The sequence below is a fragment of the Phyllostomus hastatus genome, unplaced genomic scaffold (genome assembly GCF_019186645.2).
Source record: "Phyllostomus hastatus isolate PE091 unplaced genomic scaffold, TTU_PhHast_1.1 phas_contig_86, whole genome shotgun sequence".
Lineage (NCBI taxonomy): Eukaryota > Metazoa > Chordata > Mammalia > Chiroptera > Phyllostomidae > Phyllostomus > Phyllostomus hastatus.
Genome location: NW_025333977.1, coordinates 9,371,159 through 9,392,475, shown reverse-complemented (window position 1 = coordinate 9,392,475; position 21,317 = coordinate 9,371,159).

The following is a 21,317-nucleotide window of genomic DNA, read 5'->3' as shown; positions in this document are numbered from 1 at the left end:
TGCCATTTTCAATGAGTTCTTTGAGTATCCTGATCACCAATGTTTTGAACTCTGCATCTGATAGGTTGACTATCTCTGTTTCATTTAGTTCTTTTTCTGGATTTTTTATCTGTTTTCATTTGGGCTGTATTTCTTTGTCTCCTCAATTTGGAAGCCTCTCTGTGTTTGTATCTGTTTGTTAGGTATAGCTTCTTTACTCCTTGTCTTAGTAGCATGGCCCATGTAGAAAAGACACCCATAAATTGTGTGGGGTGGAGCCTTAGGTAATTACCAGGGCAGGGCAACCTACTTTACCACTTTGTGGCTCTCTGTGTGGGGAGGGGTCAAATAGGGGACACTGCCACTGACTGGCTTCCGGACGTTTGCCCTGAACTCACCCTATTTCCAATCACTTTTTCCCATTTGTGACTGGTGCCCTTCCAGCAGCTGCCCTGGTGGTGAAACCCAGAGTGGGTAGGATTGTGTACATTCTAAGTCCATACAGGAACTTCAAACAAACTCTCCTGAGACAACAGCAGTTTCTTCCACTGCCCCAGTCCCCACTGATTTTTATAGCCAGAGGTAATAATTAGGATTTTCTTTCCGGTGCTGGAACTCTGGGCTGTGCAGTTTGGTCTGAGGCTGGGATCTTTTGCTCCCATGGTATCCCTTTTGATTTTTATCTACCATACATTAATGTGGGACTATCTGTTCTGTTGCAGCCCCTACCACCTCTCCAGTCATGACTATGCCCTTTCTACCCATGTGTATGAATGTTGCTTCTTTAAATCCTTGGTTGTGGGACTTCCATACAGTTCAATTTTCTAACAGTTCTAAGTGTTGTCTGTTTTGAGAGCTGGTTGTAATTCTTTCTATGGCTGTGTGAGGAGGCACAGCATGTCTACCTATGCCTCCATCTTGACCAGAAGTCTTATGTTATTGACTCTTAATTAATTAAAGTTTTGGTTTAAATGGGTACTCACTTAAGTATTGGAAAGATTTTAAACATTTTTACAACTTAAGTATGAGAATCTATGCTTTCAACTGTAAATTTGAAATACAGGTGAAATATTTTTAACAGTGTTAGCTGTCTAAATTGAAATGAGCTGGGAATTAAAAATACAGAATGGAATTAAAAAATAATACAAAAGAAAATAATGTAAAATATCATAGTAGTATTTTTATATTGTCAGCTTAAGTAAGATTTATTATTAAAATTCATTTTACCTCATTTTTGGTCTTTTAAATGAGTTTAAAATATGATTACTAGATATGATTACTAGATAGTTTAAAATATGATTACTAGATAGTTTAAAATGCCTTTGCATACCTTATAAAATATATGCATTAGACAGACATCAATAACATTTCAAAATAAAAGAGTGGTTTCCAGAAACCATGAACTTAACATTTCTGAATATATTTAAATCATTTTCTGAGAATCTGAGCCAGGTGATGTTTTCATTCTTTATCACACCTACCTCAATCCTGTTTCGTCTCACTCATTCATTCACTCACTCATTCACTCATTCATTCTTTTAGCATGTATTTATTTTTGTGTGTGTTTCTCTTCTTTAGGACTTTTATTTTATTATTTCAATTAGAGTTGACATTCAATATTATTTTGCATTAGTTTCAGGTGTACAGAATAATAGTTAAACAATTATATAATTTATGAAGTGATCTCCTCAATAAATTATGGTACCCACCTGGAACCGTATATAGTTATTACAATATTATTGACTATATTTCCTTTGCTGTGCTTTATATTCCCATGACTATTTTGTAACTATCAATTTATACTTCTTAATCCCTTTTACCTTTTTCATCCAGTCTCCCAGCCTCCTTCCTTTTGACAATCCTTTGTTAGTTCTTTGTATCTATGAGACTGTTTCTGTTTTGTTTGTTTATTTTGTTCTTTAGATAGCACATATAAATGAAATCATGTTTATCCATGTTGTTGCAAATAGTACAATTCATTCTTTTTATAGCTATGCAATATTCCATTGTATATACGTACCACTCTTTTTTGCCCATTCGTCTGTTATGGGTACTTTGGTTACTTCTATATCTTGGCTACTTTAAATAATACTGCAATGAACATAGGGGTGCATATATCTTTTTGCATTAGTGTTTTGGATTTATTTGGGTATATATTCAAAAGTGGCATTGCCACATCATAAGGCAGTTCCATTTTTAATTTTTTGAGGAAACTCCATACTGTTTTCCATAGTGGCCACATCAGTCTGCATTCCTTCCAACATTGTGCAAGGTTCCCTTTTCTCCACATCCTCTCCAGTACTTGTTTGTTGATTTATTGATGATAGACACTCATTGTGGCTTTAATTTGCATTTCTCAGTTATTAGTGATGTTGAGCATCTTTTCATATGTCTATTGGCCATCTCTGTGTCCTCTCCAGGTCTTCTGCCCAATTTCTAATTTAATTGTTTGTTTTCTTGGTGCTGAGTTATATGAGTTCTTGATAGATTTTGGATATTAACCCCTTATCTCCAAATAGGTTGTCTCTTCATTTTGTTGGTGATTTCCTTTGTTGTGCAAAAACTTTTTAGTTTCATGTAGTCCCATTTATTTATTTTCTCTTTTGTTTCCCTTTAACATGCATTTATTAATCATCTATGATGTGTCATGCCCTTTGCTAAGCATTAGTCCCTGGCATCAAGATGGAAGTAAAAACTAGTCTAGTATGTATAATAAATATTATAATTGGTGTATACGAACCATGTTGTTAAGAATGTCAGGGAAGAAGCATCGAAATCTTCCTGTAGAGTTGTTTGAACTCATATTTGTAGAGTAAGTAAGAGTTTTACAGATGTAGAGAGAGGAGGAGGAAATGCTTGAAAGAAGGAAAAACAAATGCAAAAAAAATTCAGGGAAGGACTTGGAATGTTTTTGAAACCATATGTCTGTCTGGTGTTACTGTTTCTTAGCCAAAGGTCAGGAGGTGAAAGTGGTAAAGTTATTTTATCATAAGGATCTTACATGCCATTTAAAAAACTTCAAATTTTACTTCATAAGCAACAAAGAATCACTGATATTTATAAACATGGTAATTTTTCAATGAGAATTGTCTTCATAAAGATCATATTGTTGCTTCGAGGACAATTAACAAGAAATACTGTTGGGTGGAGGTAGAAAAAAATAGAGAAGATATATTTATACATGATCAATATCAGAAATGAAAAATGGGTCATCAATTCAGATTTTTCAGGCATTATAAAGTGAATAACATGAACTACATGGAACCCTTAAATTTCACAGCTTTAATGAATTGTACATTTTCCCTAAAACACACAAACTTCTAAACTGATTCAAAGGATGCAGAACAACTTGAATTGTTTTATAGTTATTTTAAAAAAATAATTCATAGTTACAAATCTTCTAACAAAGACGATTTCAGATCTAGTATCTTCATAGGGAATTCTACCATACATTTAAAGAAGAAATAACACTAGTATGAATCAAACAAACATACAGGAGGAAGAAACATGTTAGAGGAAAACATTATTCTGATAAAATTCAGACAGAAATTACATAAAGAAAACTATAGCACACGCTAATAACTGTGATGAATTTGCCTAAAATTTTCAACTAATATTAGTAAATTAAACAGAGTAATATATAAAATTGATAATAAATCATGACCTGGTACTGGTTTTCCCGGAAATGCCAGGTTGTTTCAACCTTTAAGATTCAATCAATATAATTGATAACATCAGCAGATTATTGGAAAAGAATCTCAATATATGCAATAATGCATTTGACATGCATTTATGATAAAATGTTTCAGAAAAATGTGAATAGAAGGAATTTCTTGACTTGATAAAAGACAGCTGTACTGTAAAGGGCCAGAGAATAAATAATTTAGGCTTCACAATTAATGGTTGGGTGTTGCTCTTTACAATGAAACTACTTAGAAAACCTGTCAAAGGACCAGATTTGGCTTCTGAGTTACAGTTTGCCAACTCTCGTGCTAGATTTGATCGTGGTGGTAGTTATATGGTTGTAAGTGTTTATCAATGTTTTAGATCTCTGTACCCTAATAAAAAGATTAATCATCACAAGAAAGTTAACTTGGTATGATTTTTATCTTGAACGAATAGTTTAATGTTCCATAAAAGCAACTGCAGAAGGTTATTTATATAAAACAGGAGAACATTGCCAGCCCCTAAAAGAGCAATAGTAAGGCAAAGTTTAAGTAAATAGCAACATGTGCCATTTTGGTGATATTATGCCACCATTGAATTTGTATCTTAGAGAATATTTAATCAATAAAATATTCCTGTTACGATAAGTAAAAAAAGCAGATGCAAAACTATATTCACAATATAATCTCAATCTTACCAAAAATACAGTGTGGGGCAAAGGTAGGTTTACAGTTGTTTCTATGGAAAATGATACAATGATTAATAAATAACATAAAAATAAACTTTGTGTTTTGCTTACTCAGAAGTGAAACCTACCTTTGTCCCACTCTGTATATATATGTATGTAATTATAGAAATATATGGGCAAGAACTTTCTCTTTGTAGGGAGTAGAATCATCAGTAATTTTGATTTTTTCCATGCTTTGCTTTTTAAAAATGTTTTACAGTGAAAAGTGATCAAAGGTATTAGAGAATAAATGGTTTATGTAAAAATTATTTATTTTCATGGAATCTTAAAAATTATTGAGTTCTCAATAAAAAAACTTAACTCCATTCATAAACCTCTTTTTGGATGTGAATATGGCATACTCTCACTTCCTGTCACTATTATCTTGGAAGTAGAACACTTCACTGAATTATACAATTAATATACATGCTATTAGCAATTAGACTCATACCAAAAAATAGGAAAGCTTTTATCATTCAAACAGGGACAATTTTGAGAATAAAAGGGGCATTAATAATTACTACTCTAGAACAACACGTATGTCTTTGAACATGGGGTCACACATTCGCTTGGATTAAGATTTAAGGTCTCATGTTGTGATGAAAAAGCTAACCCTTAGTGTTATGTAACTTTTTGTTTCCTTGTTTAGGTGGAGGAAACATTCAGGGATAGCATGTATGAGTGAAATAAATCACACAGCGACACGCTCAGGCAGCTCTTTTGCCAATAATTGGCTCACTCACTGGATTGCAAAATCCAGTTTTGAAAGTAATTCATTCATTCTTGATGGGCTTTATATAATGAAAGGATAAAGAAGAGGAGGAAAATCCTTCTGTTTTAAAAATGATTTATACTATGTAGTCTTTTCTGGAATTTATTAACTTCCCTTTGAAACTGAAAGACAGCGTTTAGCACATTATATTCTGATCTTCTAACACATTTTATCTTTTGGTTGATCTCTTAAACACTAAACACTAACGTGGAAAATGTTTTATTGTAATCATTCACATATGTTAATGTCTGGGGCCCTACAGTTGCTGTATTACAGATGGCATGAAGCTTAATAATGATCAATATAACTAAATAGAAACTCAAACATAATTTAAATAGTAAGATTTGTACCAACTTCTGTAGTTACTGAAATAAAAGAAATGTCTGGATAAGGGCAAGCACTTTCATAAGGAGGTGGTAGTAGTGAACGTCGGAGGATGCATATGAGTGATCATGTCTCCTCTTCGTTAACGAACACTCTTATAAAGTGGTGACAAAGGGCAGCAAACCCGACAGTCTATAAAGCCATACACTTAAATTTATACACAGCACTTTTGATTCTTTAATTGAACCAAAGTCATAGCCTTCTTCACAGCTTTCATAATTGCATGCAGCTGGTAACATATTAAGTGCACTCTGGTTTGCTTTAACCAAAGTATCTTGAAGATTACGGCAAACGTGCAATTATTAAAAACTGCTTTGAATTTTAGAATGATGTTTTGGTGGTACTGGGATTAATGGATAGAAGAAAATATTGTTTGTTCAGTTTCTATGCTACTCCATGAAGTGAGCTAGGCACTTAAAAAGCCTTCTATATGTTAAACTTCACAAAAATCTGAGAGGAAACTTTACAAATGCGAAACCTGAGAACTAAAGTATTTGTGTTATTGCTAAGGACTAAAACTAAGTATTTCAAGCCTCGATATGTATGTGCTTAAGGAAGCATTATATTGTCACTTATATTAAAGTAGGCATAAATAAACTTGTAGGATAAACATAACTCACATTTTAAATGTCTTATGGGTTCGTGTACCTCTAATTTCCATAAAAATCACCAAGCAGCTAAACATTTAAAATGATTTCTCATTTTAACGTGAGCAATAGGTTTTATGGTACTTTTGGGAGTAACTATTCTATCCACTTTGATAAAGATATTTCTCATCATTCATCCCAAAACCCCTGAAGAATTAAACAGATTTAAAAATCACACCAGTTTTGTGCTGTTTTTATAATTCAAATATCGTTTGATTTTTAAAGGCACACGAATGTAAACAGACAGAAGGTTCGTGGGGCCAGGACATCATGGTGTGACCAGAAAGGGGGCAGCTTGGTGGCGGCAGAGGGTGGTGAGCGAGCACACATGGATCCGAATCCACATTTTTCCTTAACCAGTTTTCTGACCTCAGATAAACACCTGGTCCTCCTTGGCTTCATTCCTTCCTGTAGGCAACTTCTAACTCCCCACCTCCACAAAGCCCAAACTTCTAAGACAGGAGTCACAAATTAAGATAAAACCAAGTACACTGTGAAGTCCCTGAAGGAAGTAATGACAGTAATGATGATATTATATTGCTCTCCAAGGTTTCACTCAGGCTTTGAACGTATAATGTTCTCTGAATTATTTCCGGATTTGCTCTGAGAAGATAACTAGTACTTAGTACACTAGCCTGAATCTATCCACTAGAGGACAGTAGTAAATGTGCATAAACATATTTTTTTTTTAAATTTACAGTGTGGCTTGCTGAAATAAAAATCTATCTTGCAGAAAATGCTGTCCAAAGAACACATGAATAAAACCACAGCAATAGAGGGTCATATAAATTTCTGATCTAGTAAAAATTTAAATACCATAGTATATAAACAGGCAATTGTTCTGGGACTCGCTCCCCTCTAAGAAGTCAGCCCTGAAGACATCCTTGAACAAGCAACCTTCCCTGTACTGGCAGCAAGGGGGTCGGTGGGCAGCACAGGGCACTCCGGGCCCAGCAGTGGGCTCGAATCTCGCTGGCTGTACTATATACATTTTTGTATCTCTACAGCACAGCTCTGCACTCCATGTACATTAAGTGCTTAATCAAAGCTGGTTAATCAGCCTTAAGTATTCCCTGAACTTGGTTCCCTGTTTTGCCACTTCTCAGGTTTTTGATTTGGGGCAAATCACTGAACTTCTCTCACTCCGTTGGTGTTGGTTTTGTGGAGTACAGAATTTCTGAGGACACTTTAACATCCTAAATTATTCATTGAACTATTTCACCTTTCAAGATTGTTTTTTTTTCTACTTTTTTACTGCTATTTCTTGCCTGAGAGTAAGGCCTACCAATCATGTTTTTAACACATTTTCATCTGATATAAAGTTTCTGCATAGGTAAAGTAAGTTTAGTAGTAGGTAGACTGCCTAAAAGTATGAGTATTTCTCTTAATATTTTTGAGACTCACCTTATTGTACAGTAAATGAGGATACTATCTGTCTTATACTTTGCCAAAGATATAATGAGATATGCTATTTAAAACATCTAGTGCAAAGGTAGACATGTGTTTGACTTCTCACAAATATCCGTCTGTACTCTTCTCTGGCAAGTCTTAGAGTCTGTGGCTGTATTATATTCTTCTCATTTATAGGCAAGATTTTATGGGGAGTCTTGTTAAGATAAGATGATTTTAGTGCATGATGTGTCATATTATGTCCTCATAATTTAACTTCTAAATATAGAAATGGCTTAATATTATTAAGACACAGGTAAATAATAGCTCTCCTAAAAAAAATCTTTACAACATACCAAATTTGATAAAAAAAAGTTTTATTGATAAATCTGTAGTTAAATTAACAAGAAGTATTCTGAGTTTTTAATTATATGGGATTGAAACAAATTCTTTTTTTAAAGGTACTCCGTCACTTTCCAATGTCCTATACATTGTAAGTGCTCATTTTGTTAGAATTGCTATGTATTGCCCTGGCTGGTGTAGCTCAGTGGATTGAGCGCGGGCTGCGAACCAAAGTGTCGCAGGTTCGATTCCCAGTCAGGGCACATGCCTGGGTTGCAGGCCATGACCCCAGCAACCGCACATTCATGTTTCTCTCTCTCTTTATCTCCTTCCCTTCCCTCTCTAAAAATAAATTAAAAAATAAAATCTTAAAAAAAAAAGAATTGCTATGCATCGTCATCTTACTTCTGATGCAATGAAATGAAAACAGCTCCAGTGTCTGTGTCATTTATCCTTCCGTGACAGTGGAAGAAACCCATAGCTAAAAAAGAATTAAGAAATTGTTTTAATTCCACCAAAAGCAAAATGACAGATTGGTTTTGGAATAGCTGTCGACAAGGCATAGGTATAATGCCTGTGATCACGAGAGATGTGCCATTTGATTCTTTTCTGACTTTAGAAGTATGTGGAGTGTGTGGAAGTCCCAGTTCTTCTTGCCCCAGCATGAGGAATGAAGAGATGACCAGACAATTGGGGCTGCTTCTTCCTGCTGACCGCCTTGCTTCTGTTACCAAGAGGCCTAGAAAAGCCATTGAAAGAGAATATTCACTCAAAGCCCAAATGCAGGGATTTTCTTCCTTGACCAAAAAAGTGTTCTGTGTCTCTGGGCTTTCTCTCTCTAGCTCTTACTCGAGAATGTGCTCTTCTTAGACATAAATGACTGTAGAACATTTTCCAAGGAAACTTCTCTTCGGATACATGCAGTCATTCTGTAATAGGGGGTGTTATGCTTGAGCTAAAGAGAGAAGCTTCCCTACACACTCTTATGCAAGCCAGGTGGAGGAACAGCACACTACAAATGTGCAAACTTTTCAGAGTGTTGAAGTATAAACTAGAAACTGAAAAATCAAGATGTAAAAGCTAAAGTGAGAAATAGCGTCTTTCTCATTAGGGCAGGCCTATCACCAAGAATCTCTGAAATAGAAGACGTGATTCCTCTCTTGTCTTCTCTAATACTCTATTACTTCTCTAATACAATTCTCTAATACTTCCAGAGACAAATACCTTCTACAGGCTTTTCACAGTTATGCAAGCTTCATAGTTTTATCCTCAGCATTGCCAGTGCCCCTCCATATCTACATTCCTTTCCCACCACCACACACCACTTCCAACACTCCCTTTCCTGAGCCTTTGTTTGGCTGCTTCCCCTGCCTGGCATATAATTTCTCCACTTCTGAAGAACTGTGACTCAACCCTCAAGGCTATCCCAAATGCCAATTCTGAAATCAGGAGCTTTCTGGGAAACTCTTCTCCTTATCCCTAATCATAATTAAGTTCTTCCTTCCTCTGTATTTCTTGCCCTTGCCCTTGCCCTTGCCTACACATGACACTTGGCACATTGTGTTACACAGCGTATATGGCATCCCCAGTGTCATTTGTATTACAGTTTCTTGCATGCACCCATCTTTTAGCCAGGAAGTTCTTTTTTTAATTTTTCCACCCTCAAAATGCAGGGATGGGAATATAGGAGCCATTAAATAACTTGTGTATACTCGAATGGTTGCAATATATTTATTAAAATCTGTACCATGCATGTATGCAAAAGTCTAAAGTCTTCATATGCAAATAAAATGGTTTCTGTCAATCTGTTGTTTTAAAAAAGGGAGAGAGGACTGTGCCACCTTTGATGATATTTGTTCTCTGAGTAGTTATTTATCTACTAATGAATCATTAAGATATTTTCAGCATGTCAAAATTGAGTTTATTTGACATGAAAAGTGAGAGTCATTTACTGCTTTCTATTTCACAAGCTAATTTTGGGTTTGCTTTATTTTTAAACTGTTTTTAAAAGAAGTGCACATTTACACACACATACAGTTTGTTGACTATCAGGTATTTGTTAGACTCAGGTTCAGCTCACACAGGTGTTGGGAATTATTAGAAATAAAAACTGTTGATAACTGGGTCAGAAGAGAAGCATTTAAGTTAAATTTAAAGTGACTTGAAAGTCTTCTTTTTATTGGTACATCATAGGTTCATATGGGTTATGAAATAACATAATTTAATGTTAGAAAATTAATATAGTTTTTCTCTCCATAATTAGAATGACTTAGAAGTGGAGAAGATCAGGGAATGAGATTGTTGAGAGAAAGTTAGCTTGGCCAGAATGTTATATCTGGCAAGTAGAATCAGAATGAAGAAAAACCCTTCTAACAAATATGTATAGACATCAACAATAGCATCCTAGACATAATTAATTAATTAAGAATTGAGTAACATTTTAAATTAACATTAAAAATCATAAAAGGCCATTGAGATTTTGATACCATCCTTAGGGAAGGTGCTCTCTTCTTGTGGAAGAGAGGTGTCAATCTTTTGGTAGGAGGAGTGGTTCCTTGCTGTGGTTCCATAGGAACACTTGCCCTGCCTAGAAAGGGCCTCTTCAGCCAATCATTGTTTCAGGAACAAGGGGTAACCAGGTGGAGGGCTGAGCCAGGGCTCTGGAGAGCAAGTATTTCAGCCACAAGGAACAGCGAGAACAGTCTCTTGCGGTTATCAGTAGTTCGGTGTTGCTGGTGGGTACTGCTACAAGGGCTTGGTTGACAAGATGCTGGAGAGGCAGAAAGAGCCAGGCCCCATGGACTTGGTCTGCCACATACGCATAAAGGCAAAGGGATTTTTGGGAGATGGTGGCAGTGACTTGACTTCCAATGCAGCCCACTGTGTGGAGAGATAAAATTGTTGAGGACATGTGCTTTCTTTCCACCAAAAAGTTAATATTATTTTCTGGCTTTCTCTATGACAAAGAGGGAATCATCTGGGAGTATTTTATCTCTGTTCTCATAAACTTTTATTAAAATGCACATAACAGCATTTCATGCAGCCCGGTGTGAGAAAGCCGCAGGATGCTTTCTGGCCACTGTGAGAAGTTGTTGCCTATGTCCAGCGAGGAAGGTGTGGTTTATGGGGCACACAGGGCTATTTCCAAGAAATAGAATTCTGCAACAGGTTCAGAAACAAAGTCTTAGTTGCACAAAAGGCTAACTAATTCCTGCTTATGACAGGTACAGAGTTATTTCAAGCCAATGAAGTCTGCCAACTTCAGTGCAAGAGAGGCTGGGGATGACCCTTAGCATTTGGCGGTTATGTTTATAAAATGCATCTCAGTCTGTACAGAGGGCGAGCTCTACCTCGCTCTGGTGTTATGTAAGTAAGCTGGGAGAATACAGGGTACCATTTCTTCCAGTAGCTCCAGTTAAGGCTTTCTATAATGATGGGATCCTACTGAAATAATGAGCTTAACCACATTTACTCACTCAATTTCCCTTCACTGCAAAGTTTTATGAGGGTCAAAACTGAAAGTGGAACAAAACAGCAGAAGTCAGATATTTTTAATCTATAAATCGATTATCTGGGTGTAATTTCCATTTCCCTTGGTCAGTTCTTAAAACAGTAAAAACAAATTTAGATTCTCAATTTCTTTCCCCCCTGCCTGCCTACTGCCTACCCTACAAGCACACACACCTACACACACACGTGCACACATGTACATATGCACACACACACAGGTGAGGGAAAATAGTCTTCCCAGAAATGTTTCGAATGGCACAACAGAAAGGGAGTGTCTTTGGCTTTCATACAAAAATACCTTTTCCGGAAAATAGATTCTCCCCAGACAGGTTTAGACAAAAAATCTCAGCCACTAACTGTTTGCAGTAAGCAACATTGGGTCTCTGAAGGTGCAGAATAGATTCACTGCTACCTTAGTATTTTAGAATTCTTAACTTGGATTTTGATTATAATCTGTTCGGCATGACAGGAACTTCAATATAAGAATTATAGGAAAGCATTGAATAGTTATATAAGAAAACACATTCTAACAATATAATAATTATCATTATTTCTCACATTTAGTAGGTACGCATTCACAAAAACAAAAGGCTGGTGTGGTCACTATGAAGTCCTCGGTCGATTCATAAACATTTATCTTGCTCTGTAAAAAGGAATCTTTGTAACTGTGGCAATGGCATTTGTTCTTCGTGCAAAGAGAACATGGAGAGATGGCTCAAGTAACTATAAAGAACTGTTAAAACTTTAAAAGTATTTTTTAAAAATTCAACTCATCAGTAATCTTATCCTCTCACTCACAGGTGACAACAATCAGTGTGGCTGGGGCAGTATCCGATCCCAGGTTTCTCTGCTCTGATCCCAGGTCACTCCATTGAACCATCCTTCCTCCAAACAGGCGATGTATTGGATTGGACTGACCATCATATGTGATCCATTGACATATTGAGGGGTTACTTGCCAACTCTACAGAAATTACAAACCTAAAGCAAGCAAACAAACAAAAAAAGAAATTGTAGTGATTACCAGGTCCAGAGCCCTAGTAAAGCACTTACTCATTTTCCAATACATCTCCATTTTTGGGGGGAAACATCCTATCTAACATTTCAGGCCATGTGATTTGGATGGGCTTTTCCTTAGCCTCAGTTTCAGGGGTGAGTCATGGGTTGCTTTAAAATAACCCGCACTTTATATTCCTTCGACCAGCGTAATTGATTTGAGGATTTACTTGCAAACACATTTGGGCAGGGGGCATGCCCAGTACTGTTAGAGATGGGTTTCATTTTGTAGACCTGAAGCTGAAAAATTATAAATCCTGAAGCTACAATAGTCATACAGGAACCAAGAGGGGAAAGCATTGAAGACAATGCATTGAAAAGAGCCAAGTTCAGAGATGTGTTGTGGATAACTGGGCCCGGGTGACTTCATTGGAGCCCCTGAGTTCAGGCCCATCTGTAGCCAGCCTTCCTCTGGGGCTTCTCATTACAGGACTCAGTCAGTCCCTTATACGTTTAGGCCAGTTGGGTTGGGTTTTAAGCTATTTTCTATGGAGGGAATCCTGTCTAAGGCAGCATGTCATCTTATCACTGAAGCACCAACTTAGACTTTTACCTGTTTAGTTTTGACTCCATTAGGATGACAGCAAATGAAACCAAGTCCCAACAGCTGTCAATGATGTCAAAAATGGGATCTCATTTTCTTTGATGTGTGATCATATGTGTGCATGTATGCTGTAAGTGCATATATATGTGTATGTGTGTTTGTGTATATGCATACATAGATATACCATATATTGAAACAGTTCCTTTTAGTGAATTAATAAATGTCTGATTGTTTAAACCAAAGGAGATTGGGGTTGCTAATTTTTCTTCCAGCAATCCATAAATTCATAAAGCATGAAAATATAACCATGTGACTTCGATGGGGGAAATAAGCCATAAGATGATCTGGATCAAATATCTTAAGAATTAAGCAGTGTTAAGAAAGAAAGACTCTTCTGATTATTAGAGACCCCTCTAGTGGCCACAAACAGGGCCACAGAGGGAATTAAAGTCATAATTTTTTCATCTGTATTGCTCAGGCATTTTGCTTCTTTTCATACCCTGCAGCTGAAGTGTCTCATTGTGTCCAAATAAGTTCACACAAAGTGGAATGATGAAAACCTGCAGTCCATAAGCAAGCAGCAGTCTTGTGCCTTGGAGAGTCTGGGAGCTGACAGGCCTAAAGTGGCTCATAATACGCTGGGAAAGAGATGGGGTCAGCTCTTTGCTGTGTAATATTCAGTGGCATTATGAAAATCTGCTAAAACAAATGTGACACCTCGTTAAGCCCCAGCAGCAGAGCCTGGGAGAAACCGTGTCAGTTATGCAATGTTGCTCTGCGTGAATATGAAGCTTATTTTGAAGATCCTCTCAGTGCCTATTAACCGGTATGAAGGGTACAGGTGTTCAAAAGCACTCTACATTTTGTATTTGTACAAAAATGTTCTAATATATCTGCCATAAAGTGTAGCAATTAAACCCAGATAGTGAAAAGCAATAATAATAATAATAAAAACAGATAATGATGTAATTCAGCATTCTCTCCTTTACCACATAGTGTGACAGATGATCATAAACCATCTAAGAGTGTTCTAGGGTCCTTGGAAATCTATTCATGATTAATTGAATTAAATTAAACTTTCTAGGATGAAAAAAGAGGTAGAGTGAAAGAAAAGAAGCAAATAATAGTAAATTGTATCCATTTATTTTTAAAGAAAATCTTGAGCTTCTGAAAGTAGAATAAACATTACTTGATCAATCAGAAACAAAAATAAATTTAAGGCTAACTCAAGACAACATAAATATAACAAATTGAAATGTTTTATCTCAAGGAAACCTTTTGAGATGAATTAGGCTATATGGTGTGGTTCTGATAAATGTCGGCAAACTTGACCTTTGAGTGCCTGCATTAATATTATAGTAAACAGAAGTCTGACTTACAGAATCTTTATAGAGTTTAATTCCTATTTCTCACAGCCTAACGAGAGCTGCACTGCAGTTCTACTAGCTCCAAGGATGAATAATTTGACAAAGAACTATGTAAACAAATTATGTAAATCACTTTTAAAATCTTTATTGCAACATTTCCCCCTCTTTTAACAATCAAATGCCTGACATCACAAAGATTATTATGGGGCAAGGTGTCAGATGACCAACCTTTCCTTTTCACTTAGAAATATTTGCACTTGGATGTCTCTCTTAATATCTTCTTGCCACAAGCTACTGGCATCTTATGACATTTAACATCAGCATATAAAAACTGGGGCAACAGTTTTTGGTGCAAAGGATTTTATATAGGTCTTTCTAATTCCCAACATCAGTAGATCAAAAAATACTAACATTGCATAATTCTGTGAACAAAAAATTGGAAATACAAACAGTATTAACTAGATGCAGGTTGTCTCTGGTCATTTCCAATAGGTCAAGTAATGCAGATGTCAAATGACTACAGGATCAGATAGGATAAGATCAGAGCAAAAACAACTGCTAAAATGGTGATTCCTGATAAATTCCTTCAATTTTTGTGTTTACAAATAAGGAAACTGAACATCAGAAGCTAAAAGAACGTGTCCGAGTCCCATGGCTGAGGAGGGGAGGAGTCAGGGTTCCAACTCAGGGCTGGGACTCTGGAGCTCTCCCACGAACTCATCCCCGAGCGGGGCCATGCCTGTGCTACCAGCATGTCTTCAGGTGATGCTCTCACTCCAGGAAAATCGCCCAAATTTAGAATCGAAGCTTCCGAACAGACTTAGGGGTTTCTGTTACAGAATCATTCTATGGGCTTCATTATTGTCATATTATCTTTAGAAGATTTTTAACTGTTATTTAAATTTGCACAGTAGAAATATCTCAATTTGTCACCATATTCTTTAGTATATCATTCACTTCACAGGTATCTGTGGAGTCCCTTTGGTGTGGCCAGGCACTTTTCTGGGTACTATGTACATGCCAGAGATCATGAGAATGATACTGTCCCTGACATCCTGAAGTGTCATCTTAGTGTGGAAAGACAGGGAATAAACATGAGAACTACTACATTACACAGTGTACAGTATAGTGTAATGTAGTGTATAGTATAGTATATAATAAAGTATATAGTATAGACAGAAGATAATAATGAAACATGGCATGCAGGGTCGAGCTGCTGAGGTAGGGGATTCATTTATTTAAATTTATTAAATGAATATTTAGTGTAGATGGTGACATTTCTACAAAAACTTGCAAGTAGTAAGAAAAGGAGGCACATGGATATCTGGTAAAAAAAGAACATTACTGAGAAAGGAAACATCAGGTGAAGACTCTGAATTAGCAATGTGCCCAGTGTGTTTGTAGACTAAGCAGAAGGACTCTGAGCTGGGGCAGAGTATGCAAGGGTTACAGAAGTAGGTGATGGGCTCAGACAGGTACTGGTTAAAGTCTTACAGGCCCTTGCAAGGACTTAGATTTTTAGTGTGCAAGAAACAAGCCACCAAATGATTTTGTGCAGGAGAGGGACATGACTAAGTGTTTCAACAGTTTCACTCTGGCTGTATTGAGAAGAGACCGTGAAAAGGAAAAGACAGAATCAGGGGTATCTGTTATTGCAATAATCCAGGCAAGAGTTGATATTTGGATCATGGAGGTAACAGTGGAAGTTGTGACAAATGATACAATTGTAGGTATGTTTAGAAGGTAGAGCCAACAGGGATTCTAATGCTTGACACAAAGGATGAAAGAGAAAGATAGGAGACGAGAACCATTACAAGGCGTTTGGCCTGAGCGATGCAAGTTTGTATTGTCATTTACTGAGATGTTAAGACTGTATGTGGAGTGAGACTGAGAGCAGTTATGTGATTCTGGAGTGCAGCGAGATCTCAGCTGAGATAGATGTCAGTTTAGGAGATGTCTATTTAAATCCATGAGACTGGATGCATAATGACAGATGGGTAAACACCAAGTCTATTATGAGCCATTTGCCAGACTAAATATCCAGAGAAATTCATCTGGGTGTAGAACACCTAAAATCCTAGATAAAATATAATAAACTTTAGACAAATAAGTCTGAGCTCCAGGAATAAAGACAGCCAGAAGCTAGACAAAGGTAAAGGGTGATTGCACAGTGGTAGGACAAATTCAGATTTTGGTTTGATTTGTGGGCATCTGTCAGCTTCTGATGGCTCAGTGCCTGGGTTTTAACTGGCCACACATGTTCAAGGCTAAAAATAAAGCTTTGAGCCCCCAAAGTATGGTGGTTGGAATGGAGATAGTTTAGTAAAGCAGGAAACATCAAATTATAACTTTCTTAGAGAATGCATTAGGTTAAATCAACCCATCCAGAAACAGGTAATTGGAGACTCAGTACCGATTGAAGACATGCACTTATGGGATTTCGAGGACAGAATTACTACTACCTGCGTGGTCTATGAAAACCCTCAGTTTGAACATTGATCCTAACATGTTCCTAGGCTGTTGGTGATATCAGGGAGAGAGGAAATCAAAGTGATTCCTTTCTGGAGGAGAGTTAAACCAAGTATCTAGTCACAAAACTCAGCTCTGGGCTTTTACAAATCAGGTTGGAAAAGCACACAGGCAGTGTTATCTGCAGAACAAACATTTTATGAGCCCTCCAGCCTGGCTGTCCGGTTCGAATCAGTGTCTATCACAGCCCTTCCCGAGCCATGGCCAACTGTTCCAGGAGCTCAGAGCAGAAATCCTGTGGAGGCCTCCCCCATCCTGCGACTTTGCATCGGCTCACTCATTTTTGCCATGAAGTATCTTAATGCATGTGTTCTTGTTCTCTGGGGATTTTGTCCACCGCCCAGTTGCCACTTGCTCTCCAGGCTTGACCGCAGCACAGGGCCAGCGTTCCTGGCTCCCACCTGCCTGAGCAGAGATATCCAACAGGGAGGGTAACATGAAGCTTAAATTTTTTTAGAAGGAGCATTCAGTGGTGTACTGGCATATATCTTAGATAGATACCATGTTCAAAAATACAACATCCAAACATAAGTATATCTTGTAAAGGGAATAAAGCCTATGCCAAAATGTTACATTGTCTTAAAAAGGCTGTTCCAGGGTAGAAAAGAAAGATGCTGTGGCAGGTGAGCTTCAAAGTCCTTTCCAGTTTGAAAGTGTTGTATTCGGCAAAGTATTTCTGAATTTATCCAGAGAAAGTATTTAATATTTCTCACAAAGATACTTGCTGTAGTGTAAGGATCACATGAGGCATGCTAACTTTATTACACACACACACACACACACACACACACACACACTCATTGTTGAAGAAGACATGGAAGAATAAAGGTATTTTTCTGGAGTTTGGCCAAGCTATTTCTCTTCCAGCTCTAGGAGGCCCCCTTGCTTAGTGAGGGCATCAGGGGACTTAGTGATTTTGTGCTGAGACCTGGAGCTACAGTAGACATGACAATGATCAGAACCCTACCTTGTTTTGGGGTATACCCCATGACCCCCCAGATTCTTACAGCTCCTCATCTAGCTCTGTTTCCCATGTTGCTCACAAGGCTTCCATCAGCTCTTTAAGTATATATACCACCTGCTCTTTTGCTCCAGGCCCTTTGCACGGTGATTTGCTCACCTGCAATGCCTTTACATGGTAGAGTCTTCCCCCACATGAGACAGGCATCTCCGGCAACCCTATCAAAAACAGGGTCCTGGGCTCCCTTCTACCACATTTTTCTGAGCTACTTGTTTGTTTCTTTAGTAAATGTATCATCTTTCCAATTATTTTCTGTGTTTGTGGATTTACTTTTGGCCTGTGCTCTTCGTTGGAATGTAAGGTCCACAATGGAAGAAATTATTTCTCTCATTTTTACGAATAAATATCCCCAGTACTGAGCACAGTTCTTAGAGGACTGAAGAGTCCCAGATATTAGATAAGTATTAATGCAGATAAATAAATGAATGAGTGGAATGCTTGGGCAGAACTTTAGGGCTTGGGGTACTAGGCTGTAAGTGGGTACTAGAGCCAGAATATAAGTATTGTTCAACAAGAATAATGGCTCTAAATTCAAGCCAAAGAATAGAAGGTATCAAGAAAACACAAAGCAGTTTGGGGATAGTTAGAAAAACAAACTCTCTGATTATGACCTGGGAAATATTAATGAATAGGAAAACAAAGATCTTCCAAACAGATAACCCCCACATGTCACCTGGGTAAGTAAATATAAGTTGATAAAAATGACATGCTATTTAAAGTAAGTTTTATTATTTGAAAAGTATGGAGATAAGCCAATGATGGAAAAAATAAGTTAGAGTTAAAAATTTCTGGGACATGCCACAATTAAGGAGACACTAATGGGAGGGTATACAGTCATTTCAGGTAAAGGATTTGGAAGGCACCATATGGAATGCCACTAAAAGAATTGTGACTAAAGCACTAAACACGTGATTGTAGGGAATAATGGAAATGCCACCTGAGTGGGAATTAGAAGCCAAGAGATTCCTCCATAATCGTCCAGTTCAAATATCAACAAAACCATTGAAAACTGTTTCATGACCATAGCATATATTTCAGAACATTACCTGATTATATGTGTTTCATTAAAGTATGAAAAGCAGTTATCTAAGTTCAGGCGGAATGGATCAGTCATGTGGGTGGTACGTACAATCTCCCAGCCAGGAGAACTAAGAGGGGGTAGGAGTGAGAGACGCACCATCAGATACTGGCACCAGGGATGAACAGCATGTTTAATTCTTTCTCATAGGAGCAGGTCAGGCTCTGGAAACAGACAGAGAGACTAACAGACAACAGGAATGGGCAACCAAAGGACAAAACCACTGCAATTCTTAGAGGTGGGAGTCTGAATCCAGCTCCTTCTTGACCAATCACACCACGACTTCCAGCCACTTTCCAGTGTCATGGGGAAGAGGAGAAGTACAGCCTAGTAACTTCTCACATGGAAGCAAAATGCACATGGTCCAGCCTCCGTGAGAGTCAGTATCATGATGAAAATGTAATTAAACTGTATATAAGCAATAATAAAAAATTGGAAGACTTATTTGTCCAATATATCTACTCTGAACTTCGGAGATTGTTAATGTTTCCCAGGTAAGGCTTTTTGAAAGTTGGTTTCTCTTGAATTTCAGGAGAAAATGGCACACACTGGTATGTGTTCCAGTTCCAGGGAAAGTCGATCTCAAGCGCTAGGAGAAGGACTCAAAGATTTTCCCCAGACCACATGGATCTAGCATAATTTGCTTCTGTAGTTCTATCAGATTTTGGAAGTGTTTAGTCATATTCCTTTGGCATTTGCTTCTCCTCTCCTTTGCCCTTTTCGCTAAGTTGTTGACTTCTTACATCCGCTTCGAATGCTGTATCTCTTCTTTAGAGTAAACTGCTTTGGCTTCGTGGTAACTGTTTCACACAGGTGTTCATCACTCAGTGGTCCTTTTTGCTTAACTCCAAGTTTGTTGCAAGGTTCAAAATGGTTGAAAGTGTGTGTAATAGCACATCTAAATTAGCCACAAAGAAATAGATTATTCAAAAAAACGATTAAAAAGAAAAATAATCTTAAAGAGTTGAAAAAAGAAATACATTATTCTTTGACAGTGAGAAACTTGAAAAATAAGATAAATTTCAATATTACTTATAGTTCAACATACAGAAATTCAAGTCAAGAATAAAAACATGACTATTATGAGAGATATTGGGTAAGTATTCTATAAACAAATATAATCTCATATTTCTAGGCTACAGGGCATTGCAAAACTACAAGCAGACACCTACTTTATGCCTTCTCCCATGCATATTTCTTTTCTGTCTTATTCTGAAGCCAGTATTGTATGTATCACATTATATAAAGGAGCTAACTATCCATGTTAAGTTATACAGGATGCATATCACTGAATTCTAAAGTATAAAAAGGATTCTGAACAGATTCACCTGAACAATATATTTAATTAAAAAAATCTGTAACATAGGCTTTATAATTTATGTTAATTAGTTTTTGGTTCTTCCTAGTCTGGCATCTGTTCTTCCAAGGAATATGTAGAGAGAGACAACAGCCAGACCCGAGTATCCTAATGCTTGAGGCTTTCTGACTGTCCACATGGATTAAAACCTCTGTTAGGAGAAATGCAGACTGTGTGGAGAAAAACAAATTTCAACCAAACCTCGAGCTAAGAGCAATGTCCTGAAGTTAACCCAGAGAATTATGCAACAGTGGGAGATCCAGCTCTTCTGTATTTCTAGCCGACTCTCTTTTAATGATTCCATTATTCTCTTATGCTATGTGTTTATTACCCCATTCATCCTTTCCATGCTTATTCAGTTTTATTGTATAATTGAATATTCTAAATATATACTTTCATACATGGAATCCTTTTTTCAAAGGGCACAGAGACTCTGAAACAATTTCAGAAAGAATATTCAGAAAGGAACTTTTAACTATATTGTTAATCTTTCCCAAATTTTTATGCATTGAATAATACTCAGGTGGAAACTGAAGCAAAAGTGTTATTTCTTTCCCTTTCACCTTCCCTCCTCAGTGTTCAAGGCAAACAGAAGAGAAAATGATCACACATCGTTAATTTTATGTTTTCCAAAAGGTATGCAATAGTCACTTTGCCTTAGATAAAACTGCTTAAAACAGAAATAAAAGCCAAAAGCAAAGATATTGAAGTACCTAAATACTTTGCTATCTATACTTGTCATATATCTGGTGAAGCACTTGTTGAGAAGATGGTAGAGAAACATAATACATATAAAAGCCTTCTGAGGAGACTGTTTTCTTTAAGTAATGCAAGTTAATCAGGAGAGACCTCGGTTTCATTTGTTTTTATTGACTATTTTATATATTATGAATATAAATAACACATTTCCCTACCATAAATAAAGCTTTTTCAGATATTTTTCCTGTTTG